This window comes from Anolis carolinensis, chromosome 1 (genome assembly GCF_035594765.1).
Source record: "Anolis carolinensis isolate JA03-04 chromosome 1, rAnoCar3.1.pri, whole genome shotgun sequence".
NCBI classification, from domain to species: domain Eukaryota; kingdom Metazoa; phylum Chordata; class Lepidosauria; order Squamata; family Dactyloidae; genus Anolis; species Anolis carolinensis.
Genome location: NC_085841.1, coordinates 332,727,041 through 332,740,766, shown reverse-complemented (window position 1 = coordinate 332,740,766; position 13,726 = coordinate 332,727,041). Strand labels below are relative to the sequence as shown.

The 13,726-nt window shown below is 41.4% G+C and overlaps 1 protein-coding gene across 35 annotated transcripts in view; it reads right to left on the bottom strand.

Moving 5' to 3' along the window:
- nrxn3 (neurexin 3) overlaps positions 1-13,726 on the bottom strand; it is a 1,581,531-nt gene that overhangs the window by 1,241,452 nt on the left and 326,353 nt on the right. The gene's annotated exons all lie outside the window — the stretch shown is intronic.

Sequence of the window (13,726 nt, the reverse complement as noted above, 5' to 3'; positions counted from 1 at the left end):
CAGACCGGATGGGATGGCTCGAGAAACATGCTGCCTCCTGGGGGCAAAAATACACCATGTCACTCAGGGGCTCACCAGGCTCCTAAAGCCCCATCACCCTCCCTCCCTCATGTTGATTCATGTAGGAACCAATGATACGGCTAGGCATACCTTTCAAAAGATCACAAATGATTTTCAAACTCTTGGAACAAAGCTAAAACAAAGTAATGTACATGTGGGTCTTTTCATCCCTTCTCCCCGTTGTAAGAGGTGGCTCAGCAAGGACCAGAAAAATAGTACAGGTCAATAGCTGGCTCAGAAAATGGTGTCAGGAGGAACGTTTTGGCTTCCTCGACCATGGCCTGCTTTTCTAGGAGGAAGGCCTACTGGCAAGGGATGGGGTGCATCTCACACAAGTAGGAAAACACCTTTTTGCTCACAAACTGGCAAACTTCATCAGAAGCAATTTAAACTAGGTCAGCTGGGGGAGGGGGACAATAGCCTTGTGAATAGTATTTTACCCATGACCACAGGGAATCGCCATAAGGCTAAATGGAGGGTTGCACAAACACAAGGACCAATTACTAAGAACACAATAATCCCAAAGGAACAGCTCAGGGGAAGGTCCCAGGGGCTTACATGTCTTTACACTAATGCACAGAGCATGGGAAATAAACAAGACAAACTCCAAATTTTAGCACAACACACTTACAATGTCATCTGCATCACTGAAACATGGTGGGATGACTCCCATCACTGGAATGTAGCCACTGTGTGGCTATAACCTCTTTCACAGAAATAGAACAAATGGGAGAGGAGGGGGGGTAGCCCTATATGTCAAAAACATTTACGTTGCAGAAGAGATGCAAGACGGCAATCCAGGAAACCAGCTTGAAAGCATCTGGATAAGAATCAAGGGAAACGGGACTCAAAAAGATCTCATCAACCCAGTCTACTACAAACCTCCGAACCAGGATGAAGAACTTGATGAAGCCTTCTGTCAGCAGCTGACCAAACAGGCACAAAGAAGAGATATAGTAGTCATGGGCGATTTCAACTATCCTGATATCTGCTGGAAAGCAAACTCGGCCAAGAGTACAAAGTCCAACAAATTCCTCGCTTGCCTGCAGACAATTTTATGGTCCAGAAGGTAGAAGAGGCAGCAAGGGGATCGGCTACTCTTGATCTCATCCTAACAAATACGGAGGACCAGATCAATGCAGTTGAAGTGGTCAGGTCCTTAGGGGCAAGTGACCATGTGCTCCTGCAGTTTGTGATACAAAGAAAGGCCGAAATGAAGACAAGTCAAACCAGCATTCTGGACTTTAAGAGAGCTGACTTCCAAAAAATGAAGGAAATACTGAGCGGCATTCCATGGACGCCAATACAAAAAAACAAGGGAGTTAAGGATGGATGGGAGTTTTTCAAAAGTGAAGTACTCAAGGCGCAAATGCAAACAGTGCCAAAAAAGAATAAAAATAAGACAAGTGCAAGGAAGCCAGAATGGATGTCCAAAGAACTTCTAACTGGTCTAAGACTCAAAAAAGGCATGCACAAGAAGTGGAAAAAGGGAGAAATCACCAAAGAAAAATTCAAACAAAGAGCCAACTCCTGTAGGGAAAAGGTTCGCAAGGCTAAAGTGCAAAATGAGGTCAGGCTTGCCAGAGATATTAAAAACAATAAAAAGGGCTTCTTTCCTTACCTCGGTAGGAAAAAGAAGAACAAGGAGGCAATAAGGCCTCTGCGAGAAGATGGGGTGATGGTGACAGGGGACAGGGAAAAGGCAGAACTACTTAATGCCTTCTTTGCCACAGTCTTCTCACAAAAAGACAGACAACATCAACCTCAGCAACATGGAGCAGATGAGGGATTGGGCGAAATCCAACCGCAAACAGGGAAACAAGTTGTCTAGGAATATCTGGCCATTCCAAATGAATTCAAATCTCCAGGGCCGGATCAACTACACCCAAGAGTATTGAAGGAACTAGCAGAAGTTATTTCAGAACCACTAGCAATAATTTTTGAGAGTTCTTGGAGAACAGGAGAAGTCCCAGCAGATAGGAGGAGGGCGAATGTGGTCCCTATCTTCAAGAAGGGAAAAAAGGACAACCCAAACAATTATCGTCCGGTCAGCCTCACATTAATATCAGGCAAGATTATGGAAAAGATCATTAAGGAAGTGGTCTGCAAACACTTAGAAACAAATGCGGTCATTGCTAATAGTCAACACGGATTTACCAAAAACAAATCATGCCAGACTATTTATTCATTTATTTGCAGTATTTATATTCCGCCCTTCTCACCCCGAAGGGGACTCAGGGCAGATCACATTATATACATATAGGGCAAACATTCAATGCCCATATACACATAGAACCGAGACAGAGACACACGCAGAGGCAATCAGACTAATCTGATCTCTTTTTTCGATAGAGTTACAAGTTGGGTAGATGTGGGGAATGCCGTGGATGTAGTCTATCTGGATTTCAGTAAGGCCTTCGACAAAGTCCCCCATGACCTTCTGTCAAACAAGCTAATCAAATGTGGACTAGGCAAAACTACGGTTAGGTGGATCTGTAATTGGTTAAGCGAACGACCCAAACGGTGCTGACCAATGCGTCGTCTTCAACTTGGAAAGAAGTCACGAGTGGAGTGCCACAGGGTTCCGTCCTGGGCCCGGTTCTGTTCAACATCTTTATTAACGACTTAGATGAAGGGTTAGAAGGCACGATCATCAAGTCTGCAGATGACACCAAACTGGGAGGGATAGCTAACACTCCAGAAGACAGGAGCAGAATTCAAGACGATCTTGACAGACTAGAGAGATGGGCCGAAACTAACAAAATGAAGTTCAACAGGGGCAAATGCAAGATACTTCACTTAGGCAGAAAAAATGGAATGCAGAGATACAGAATGGGGGACGCCTGGCTCGATAGCAGTAAATGTGAAAAAGATCTTGGAGTCCTCGTGGACAAGTTAAACATGAGCCTACAATGTGATGTGGCGGTGAAAAAAGCCAATGGGATTTTGGTCTGCATAAATAGGGGTGTAGTGTCTAGATCCAGGGAAGTCATGCTACCCCTCTATTCTGCCTTGGTCAGACCACACCTGGAATACTATGTCCAATTCTGGGCACCGCAGTTGAAGGGAGATGTTGACAAGCTGGAAAGCGTCCAGAGGAGGGCGACTAAAACGATTAAGGGTCTGGAGAACAAGCGGCTTCAAGAGCTGGGCATGTTTAGCCTACAGAAGAGAAGGCTGAGAGGAGACATGATAGCCATGTACAAATATGTGAGAGGAAGTCATAAGGAGGAGGGAGCAAGCTTGTTTGCTGCTGCCCTGCAGACTAGGACGCAGAACAATGGCTTCAAACTACAGGAAAGGAGATTCCACCTGAACATTAGGAAGAACATCCCTCACTGTGAGAGCTGTTTGGCAGTGGAACTCTGCCCCGGAGTGTGGTGGAGGCTCCTTCTTTGGAGGCTTTTAAGCAGAGGCTGGAAGGCCATCTGTCGGAGGTGCTTTGAATGAGATTTTCCTGTTTCTTGCAGGGGGTTGGAATGGATGGCCCGTGAGGTTGCTTCCAACTCTATGATTCTATGATTCTATCTTTCTTCTCAATCTGTTCAAACTTAAACATACAAGAACACTGTCCTGCATCCAACCTGATGATGCTAATTATAATTTATCTCCCACATTGTGATAGCAACATCCTGTAGAAGCCTGGAATGTACAATCTACAAGAGATACTAAGAATTCCACAGACCATACTGCAATCCTCAGGAGTCTGAAAAATATTGCCGTGGCATATCCATTCTGGGTTCTAGTCTGAATCTCAAAGGAACTATTGAAGATGCTGAATCTATCTCCAAAATGCATGTAGTATCAGGGCCGGCCCCACTATGGAGGCCACGTGAGGCCGCCGCCTCGGGCGCAGGTCTGGGGGGGCGCCTCCCGCCCAGTTCGCCCTCGCCCGTCTGGCCTTTTCTAGCTGGCCAGACTGCAGCGGAGGTCCCTCCAGGCTGCGATTGTGGCCTGGAGGGACCCCCGCTGCAGTCTGGCCAGCTAGAAAAGTCCAGACGGGCGAGCGGGAGTAGCACGGGAGGCGGGGCCAACTCTGGCCCCGCCCCCCCACCCAGCGTGCCCTGGCCCCGCCTCTCATGCAGCGTGGGAGGCGGGGCCAGGGCACGCTGGGCGGGTGGCGGGGCCAGGGCGCGGGAGGCAGGGCCGGAGGCGGGGGCGCTTTTCAGCACCCCCGCTTAACATCAAAAATTATCTCCGGCCGGCCCTGGTAGTATCTTGGAGATCTCATTTAACACTGCAACTAAAACCTAGAGCATATTTATGAATACGGAAGCTAGCAGCCACCACTGGGTATTTCCAGGTAGCTGGGATTCTTGTATTCTGAGCAAACAAGGAAGGATACTGTATTAATTTTCCAAAGAGCATGATAATACTCTAACAAGCTATTTCTGTCAAGGAAGACAAAATGGAGTTAATCTCTACTGTTTTATCACTCTTTCTCTCTAGAGTATTTGCAAGAATTTAACCTACAAGTTTATGTTGGCCTACTGCCTTCTATATACATGATTTATAATATCTCAAATAGTCCTGAGGGATTAGAGCTGCTCCACATACCAGGGACTACTAAGAGCAATTGGAGGAGGAAATGCCAGTGTGTATGTCGTTATAAGGGTTGTTTTAACAGTTGGAGTTTGCTTAGTCTATTCAGATTTGTATTCCAACCTTCCTTCAAAGAGATAATTAGATTTATAATAACATTATTATCATCATAACTATAAAGTTACAGATTATGGGAAGTTATCTTTTTAAAAGTAATTAGTAATAGGGGTATGCAATTTGGCTAAACCCTGTACTGTTTTTGGAGTCCAGATTTTGATCCCCCCCCCCCCGATCCCTTTTCTGGAAGCCTCCTGAGTTCTGGCAGACAAAATTCTGTTTTTCGATCTAGCAGCTGAAAGATCCAGCAGGATCTGGCTCATTGGCAGCAATGAGGGAACTTCCCAGGTTCCCCTTTCGGTCATTTTTTCCTTCAACTTGACCTGGGTCTAACTGCCTCTTCACACAGGGCTAAAATAGGTGGCATGTGCCGGTTTAGCTCAAGTCACCCACAGATCCTGCCATCACCCACAGAGCCTGCTGGCTCCCACTGTGGGTGAAGGAGGGCAGAGCAGGCACATGCTGATGCCACAACAACACGGGAGGCTTCCTGTGTTGCCGCTGGAATTCATAGGGGGAATGTTACAATCCAGGCAGCGAGAGCACCGAAAACGAACACTGAGGCCAATAATCTTTTAATATCTTTATTAAAGCAAATAATAGTCCAAAAATGAGTTGGTGGAAAAGTTGAGCAAGCAATAGCCCTTTAAGAAAAAGTATAAGATATTCCAGAAATGTCAAGGAATATGTCCAGTATTAGAGTCCAAAGTCCAGGTACCGAAACACACTCAAACCGAAACAGGGTTTGAGTGGGGAGTTAATCCGGCAAGCAAGAATCACAAACAGGGTTCAAACATTCATGAAAGTTCTTAGAAGCAAGGCAGGAACTTGAGAGCATAGAAACAAACTTGGCACATGAAATAAGAGAGAAGTAGATTCAATCCCAATCTACTCGCAAGTAACGGCAACTGCTGACCGCTCGAGCCAAGAGGCTGGGAACTGGAGGCGACGAAGCTTCTTAACGTTGGGTAATGTTGACACCGTGGGGAAGCTAATGCGAGCAAGGCTTTTATTGAGGTGCAGAGTCTTCCCCACAAGGGGCCTTCCTCTCCAAAGTTCCCAAGGAAAGGCTTCTAGGAAGAGTCTCCACACTCAGCCAAGCGGGCGCTCCTCCTCAGCGATTGTTTCTGAGATCTTTGCTCATTTAGATAGCGTCTTTGGTTGAAGGACACAGATTCTGGAGAGCTTAGGACATCTGGCAAGGGAATAGAGTTATCCTCCGCATTTTCCCTTTCAATTAAAGCTGGCTGTGAACAGTCAACAACCGGCAGCTGCAGATTCATGGGGTCAGACTGACTCGGAGAAATATCCACATATTCTTCCTCCTGGTCGGAGGCGAACCCGGGGTCAGGTACCGGGGCCAAAGGTGACTGGGATCTAATAGGGAAACTGCATGCTCCATGCTTCCCCACACCCTCCCCACTCCTCCACATGAAGCAGAGCGACTCCTGCAGTTGTGTGACAAGGTGGTAAGGCATCAGACTTAAGAAACCACTCTTTCTGGGAACCTTTCTCCTTAATACGCTTTCAATGAAGCTGAGTTAAGGCACCCTTTTTAAGCACTTATTTCAGTGGAAGCCACACCACCTGAAGGAGCATTTACTATCCAATCTTTTAAAATATATATAAATTACCTCCTCATTTTATAGCGGCTTTAGAAATTGAAAGAAGATACCTCTACCCCGCATTTAAGGCCGGGCGGTGGCATAGGCTGGTTAGCAGCCAGCTGCAACAAATCACTCTGACCAAGAGGTCATGAGTTCGAGACCAGCCCGTGCCTGCGTCTGTCTCTGTCTCTGTTCTATGTTATGGCATTGAATGTTTGCCTTATATGTGTGCAATGTGATCCGCCCTGAGTCCCCTTCAGGGTGAGAAGGGTGGAATATAAATACTGTAAATAAATAAATTTAAAGTGTGCATTGAGTGAAGGGCACCATCAATGGCAGTTTCATAAGTGTGTAGAAAGTAAGCCCTTATTTATTGCTATTTGAGTCAAAAAGCCAGCCAAGCCATGCAGAGTTGAGTGACATTGAGAATTTAGATTACCAGTGGACTGCAGCGCAATCTGTCTCTCTCAGAAGCCTGCTCTTAGGCTTTCTTGTGTCCTGATTGGCTCAACAGGCTGGGCTCAAAGGGAAATCCCGTGTGCACAGGGCTCCTACTCTGCACTCCACATTTAGCCGAATGAAATCAAAAGTAGCTGTGGTTGGCAGCCACATGGTCTCTGCAGCCGAAACAAAGATGGTGCTGGCTCCCATGCCATTATGGTTGTACAAAACAGCTAAAACAACGGAAACAGCTGGAACCCATTTTAAAAAAATGAATCTGTGCACAGTCCTAATTAGTAACAGTTATAGACACAATATGCCAAAACATAGCAATTCAAAATTTTGAAACTAACTTAATTCAAAAATATCAAAGTCAGATTTTTAAAACATCACAGTGTTACAAACGTCTTCCCTATGGTTTGAAACTTCTTAATAGTGAGCTTACATAATCTATAACTATAAACCCATAACAACAGTTACACTGGAAAAGAATTGACTTTATCCCTTTTTATGTTGCAACTACATTGTAATATACTAATGGCTTACATGTTGAAAAAGAAATTGATTGCAAGTCACTTGCTATTTATAAGTACAGTAGAGTCTCACTTATCCAACATAAACGGGCCGGCAGAATGTTGGATAAGCGAAAATGTTGGATAATAAGGAGAGATCAAGGAGAAGCTTATTAAACATCAAATTTGGTTATGATTTTACAAATTAAGCACCAAAACATCATGTTACACAACAAATTTGACAGAAAAAGTAGTTCAATATGCAGTAATTCTACGTAGTAATTACTGTATTTACAAATTTAGCACCAAAATATCATGATGTATTGAAAACATTGACTACAAAAATGCGTTGGATAATCCAGAACGTTGGATAAGTGAGACTCTACTGTACTTATTTCCAAGCTGTGGAGAAACCTAAGCTAATTTTGTGATTTTGATAATATCTGAGAATAAACATTAACTGATGCAGATCTGTAAAAGACAAAGACTAATAGAAAACAAATCAAAATAAAATTAACTAAGAGATACTTTAAAATCAGTGAGATTTAGGGATGAACTATAATTCAGATTCAAGTCTTCTCGATCCAGATTCAATGCCGTACATTTGGAAAAAATGACTTCCTATAATGATAGCAATAAAAATGAACTTTTACTATTGGAAGCCAGTAGTTAGCTTCATTACAACCAGAGATCAGAAGGAATCCAGAAAAGTATGTTCAAGTTTGATGATATAAAGGAGGGTGAGGGATAAATAGCTTGTATTCTACTGAATGATTTGTTGGTAATAAGAAGTAAATATCTACTTAAAATGCACCAAGTTAGAAATACGTACATTATTTCATCCTTTAGGGAAAGCAGAAGTGCATGTCATTGTTTTCTTCATGCAGTTTCTGCTGCACTGACTGCTTTGAATGATAAGGTATATTGATGTCCTAATTTTGTAGGTCAAGAGCTGCATGAACAATGGAAGTGAGCTAAGCTTAGGAAATGGAAAAGAGCAAAAGAAGACCAAATTGCAGAGCCAGCTTTGGTTGGGGTCTTAAGCAGGACAACAAAAGCAGGATTAAACCCATTTAGGTTTAAGATGTTATCGAGAATACTGGAAAGGATTCTGGGTAGATTCCTAATCTCAATTTAACCATTTTTCAACTACGGATGGAATTTTGGTTTTTTGGGGGTTTTTTTTTTCACTTCTACCCAGTACACACAGACAGAGAGAAAGACACTGGGTGCAGTATTGCTCCTCTACATGCAAACACACATTTACATTTATATATAAAAATGAGTAATAGTGTCCTCTCCTCCCACTAAACAACAAAAGTACAAGTCCCAGAACCTAGAAATCCACCATCCACCATCCTTGCTCCTAGGTTCCGACAACAAAAAGAAAAGAAAAATAAAGTCCTAATTAGAGGGAGAGGAATAATTGTTTTTAGCCAATTGCTGCCAGTTAGAAGGCTAAGCTCCGCCCACTTGGTTTCCTAGCAACCTACTCAGCCCAGAGGACAGGCAGAATTAGGCCTCCCTTAGGCCTCTTCCACACTGCCTATAAAATACAGATTATCTTATTTGAACTGGATTATATGGCAGTGTAGACTCAAGGCCCTTCCACACAGCTATATAATCCATTTATAATCTTATATTATCTGCTTTGAACTGGATTATCTTGAGTCCACACTGCCATATAATCCACTTCAGTGTGCATTTTATTCAGTTGTGTAGAAGGAGCCTCATATAATCCAGTTCTAAGCAGATAATATAAGATTATAAATATACAGTAGAGTCTCACTTATCCAACATAAACACCCCGGCAGAACATTGGATAACTGAATATGTTGGATAATAAGAAGGGATTCAGGAAAAGCCTATTAAACATCGCATTCCCTCACGACCCTATCTACTGCCAAACTGCCATACATGTCTATGCCAGGCATCCTCAGAGATTATGAGATCTGTTTGAAAACAGACAAGTGGGATGTTTATTTCTATCTCACCAATGATATCCAGGATGGGACAACTCTTATCTGTCTGAATGTTCCACTTAGCTACCTTGATTACCATTGAATGCCCTTCCACCTTCAAGGCCTGCCTACTTCCTGCTTCAGAGAGGAATCCTTTGTTGGGAGATGTTAGCTGGCCCTCAGTACATCATGTCTGGAATTCCCTGATTGCTTAGTGCTGTTCTTTAGTTAACTGTCCTGATTTCACAGATTTTTTTAATACTGGGAGCCACATTTTGTTCATTCCAGGAAGGCAGGAACCATCCAGGCTTTGAAGCTGCAAGGCTATTCAGTGCCAATTCCAACATTCACACTTGCCTAAACCAGACAACAGTTCTTTCTTCCACCCTGGTCATTCCACAGATATATAAACCCCACTTCCTTTCGTTACAACACATTTCGCAACCTCTGAGGATGCCTGCCATACACGCAGGCGAAACATCAGGAGACAATACATTTGGAACATGACCAGGCAGACCACAGAACTCAGAGCAACCCAATACAAAGAGAAACAAAAATAAAAAATAAAAACAAATAAAAAACAAAATAAAAATAATACAATTAAAAAACCATAAATAAAAATAATATAATCAAATAATAAAATATAATACATACAAATAATAAAATAAAATAATAAAAACACAAATAATAAAAGAATAAAAAATAAAATGAATACAAATAATACAATAAAAATAATAAAAACACTAAAAATAATTAAAAACACTAAAAAATTAATACAATAAAATACTATAATAACAGAAAATAACTAAACAAGAAAATAAAAAATATAATAAATAAAAAAGATAAGTTACAATAAAATTAAATAACATCAAATAAAAATTCCACAACAATTTTTAACCATTACCACCACCACTTTGCCACAGCAACACGTGGCTGGGCACAGCTAGTAGCTTTATATTTTAAATAGCTTTATAAGAGAAGAAAAAAATAAAGATCTGCCTTTACAGAAGAAGGTTACTCAGTGTCTTGTTTCTCCCCAAAAATAGGGGTGTGAAGGGAGGAATTTGTGATTTTGAGATCATCGGAAAAACCAAAGTAATGCAGGAAATATACCTTTGACCAAGACTGATAACATAGGCTAGTTGTTATATATATTTTAATAATTTTCCCCTGCCCAAATTGACAATATAATTATATCAGTATGTCACAGTCATACAGGATCAAATTGGATTACCTATAAATAATTCCATCTTCATATCTATACATCACTTGCATAATATGTCAGGCTCAAATAAGAACCAATTGTAAAATTAGCACAAATAAATTTATTTTTAACTTGCCTGCATAATATGTCAGGGCCTATAAATTCACTACTAATATTTGAAATTACTGTACTGAAGAATATAGTAAAAAGAAAAGATTAGTCTTAAAGCTATTGTTAAGGAAGAATGCAGCAACTATATGGAAGCAAAGATAACATAAGAATGAAATATAAATATTAGAATATAAGATGAGTCATGGACAAAATTTGGTCTTTGCAGTCTTACACAAGTTTTTAACAGATTCTTCTTAACATTGTATTAAAAACAGTTCGTAACAAAGGCATGTCTCACATCCTTGCCACAGAAATTTTCACATCTGCAAAGCTTGCAGGATGTTTAGGGCTCCACAAAGCAGTCAGGGGTGCAGCGGGGCCCCACCTGCATGCGAAGTTCACGGCCTGGGCAGCCCCGCATTGCCCTCGACTTTGGGAGTCCAGGCCTGGGTGTCCCTTGCTGCACATGTGGCCTGCAGGATCTCCTGAAACACACAGTCTGGGGAGCCCTCCTGCTGCTGTTGCCACCTCTGCATGGCAGAATGGAGTAGGACTGGATGGTCCCTGGGCTTGTTGTTGTTGTTGTTCTCATAAGAGGCTGGGTGGCCATTAGTTGGGAATGCTTTCCTTGCATCACAGAATGGGGTTGGACTGGATGGCCCCTGGAGACTTCCACTGAAATACTGTTAAGTTTATGTTGGTTAAAAGTGGTCCTTTTAAAAAAATGTTGCACTTAACTTTCTTTCTTTATTTATTTATTTTGCACTACAAGCAGAATATGTTAAGGAATTTGTTCATGTTCTTTTCAATTAGTTCACATAAACATTCTCCATCCATCTGTCAAAAGCCAGCCCATCAGTCAAATTTTAAAATGCATTGTGGACCCTGTGCCCAAAGGTTTCTTAGGGCTTAATGAGAAATATTTCCTTCAAAAAGGGCTCCACAGCTTTAAAACCCTAACCTCTTACCTATATACTTCGACATGCTTGATCACAAAATCCAGCTTTTTCCTGAACCAACACTTCAGAGCTTTTGGGGTTTTTGTGTGTTTTCCGGGCTGTATGGCCATGTTCCAGAAGTTTTCTCTCCTGATGTTTCACCCACATCTATGGCAGGCATCCTCAGAAGTTGTGAGGTGTATGGGAAAGACTAAGAAAGGAAGGTTTATATACTGTATCTGTGGAAGGTCCAGGGTGGGAGAAAGAACTCTTGTCAGTTGGAGGCTAGTGTGAATGTTGTAATTAATTACCTTGATTAGCATTGAATAGCCTAGCAAGCTTCATCTCCTGGCTTCTTCCTGCCTGGGGGAATCCAGTCTTTTAAACTTGAACATGCCTATCTGTATTTTATAATGCATTTTATGAATGTCCGATGTAAGTTAATTTTTAAACTCATTTATAGTGTATTGTACAATTTTTATATATGCGTTTTATTGTAAGCCGCCCTGAGTCCCCTGGTGGGTGAGAAGGGCGGGATATAAATATTGTAATAAATAAATAAATAAATAAATAAATATCCCATTGTTCAGAGTCATTAGCTGCCCCTAATTGATTCATTTTTGGAATTCCTCTGTTTTTAGAGTGTTGTTCCTTATTTACTGTTATTTACTGTTATTTACTGTTAGAGTTTTTTAATACTGGTAGCCAGATTTTGTTCATTTTCATGGTTTCCTCCTTTCTGTTGAAATTGTCCACATGCTTGTGGATTTCAATGGCTTCTCTGTGAGTCTGACATGATAGTTGTTGGAGTGGTCAAGCATTTCTGTGTTCTCAAATAATATACTGTGTCCAGGTTGGTTCATCAAGTGCTCTGCTATGGCTGACTTCTCTGATTGAGTTAGTCTGCAGTGCCGTTCATGCTCCTTGATTCGTGTTTGGGCGCTGCATTTGGTGGTCCCTATGTAGACTTGTCCACAGCTGCATGGTATCAGCTGCCCTGATTTTGACATTTGTACTTAGGTTGACATACAGACAAGTTTTGTGCAAGTTCTGGACCAACTGACAAATCCTGGCTTATTTCACCAAACTGCGTTTTGGGGTCTATCATGCATGGAACTTGCTATGAAACGCTTTTTAAAGAATTATTATCATCATTGCTATTATTAATTTTACTTATATCCTGTCATTCCCTTGAAACCAAGACTCAAGAACTGTAGTTGCAACTACATAGTCAAAATTCGGTTTTGCTCAGATCATATACAAAATAGTCAAAATCATATACAAAATAAGCAATATCAGGTACATTTTGTAGTGTATATGGATTAATGTACACACACACACACACATACATTTGCCTGATGTCATGGAAGCATAGCCATGAATTTGACATCTTGGAGTTTTTAAAGCACAGACCACTAGAATATAAAGCATATGTATCCTGTAGCCCCTCCCCCCCCCCTTTTTAAAGGGTTATAGAGTGTACACTGTGATCCAATCTGGATTTAATATAGTACAACAAGTGAAACAATTCATTATCATTAATCATTTCTCTCCTAACCTGGTGCATTTTTGTTGTATTTGGAGTATGATCCCAATTATCTTATTAGATAGATTATAATACTAATAGTAGCCCAACATAACGGGACAACCAAATATGTGAGTAATGAGATAATGCTGCTGATTTTATTTGCATCCCACATCCCACTTCAAAGCAGCACTATATTTCACTGCCTTCTCTTTTTCACTTGTACTTATCCAAAGGTATTTCTAATTGTTCAGGCCAAGCAGTAAGTACCTCACAACAATACCAAGAAATGTGGAGAATGCAATCTGCAAAAGACAATAATATCCAGACCTTGGAAATGTTATTTTGTGGAATCCAATGCCCAGAGCCTTCCAACCAGCAAAATCAATGGCTATGATGGCTGGGGTAGGTGGCTAGGTTGGGAGGTATGTTGCAAAAGCATTCACTTTTCCAAGCTTTGCAAAAACAGCAACCGTTATATAGTTTATAGATGCAAACACAAGTACCATATAGTCTCCTTTCTCAAAACACGCTATGTGGAGAATTCCCCCCTGCCCCCAAATTGTGACTCAATGTATATCTAGTTTCCTTATTACAGACAAAGAAATTTACATGGGCTTCTGAAAAGCAGATGGATAAATGACATCACCTAGGGCTAATTTAGTCTATTTAGGAATTGTTCTAAAAATTTCTTTCCAATTAAATGAT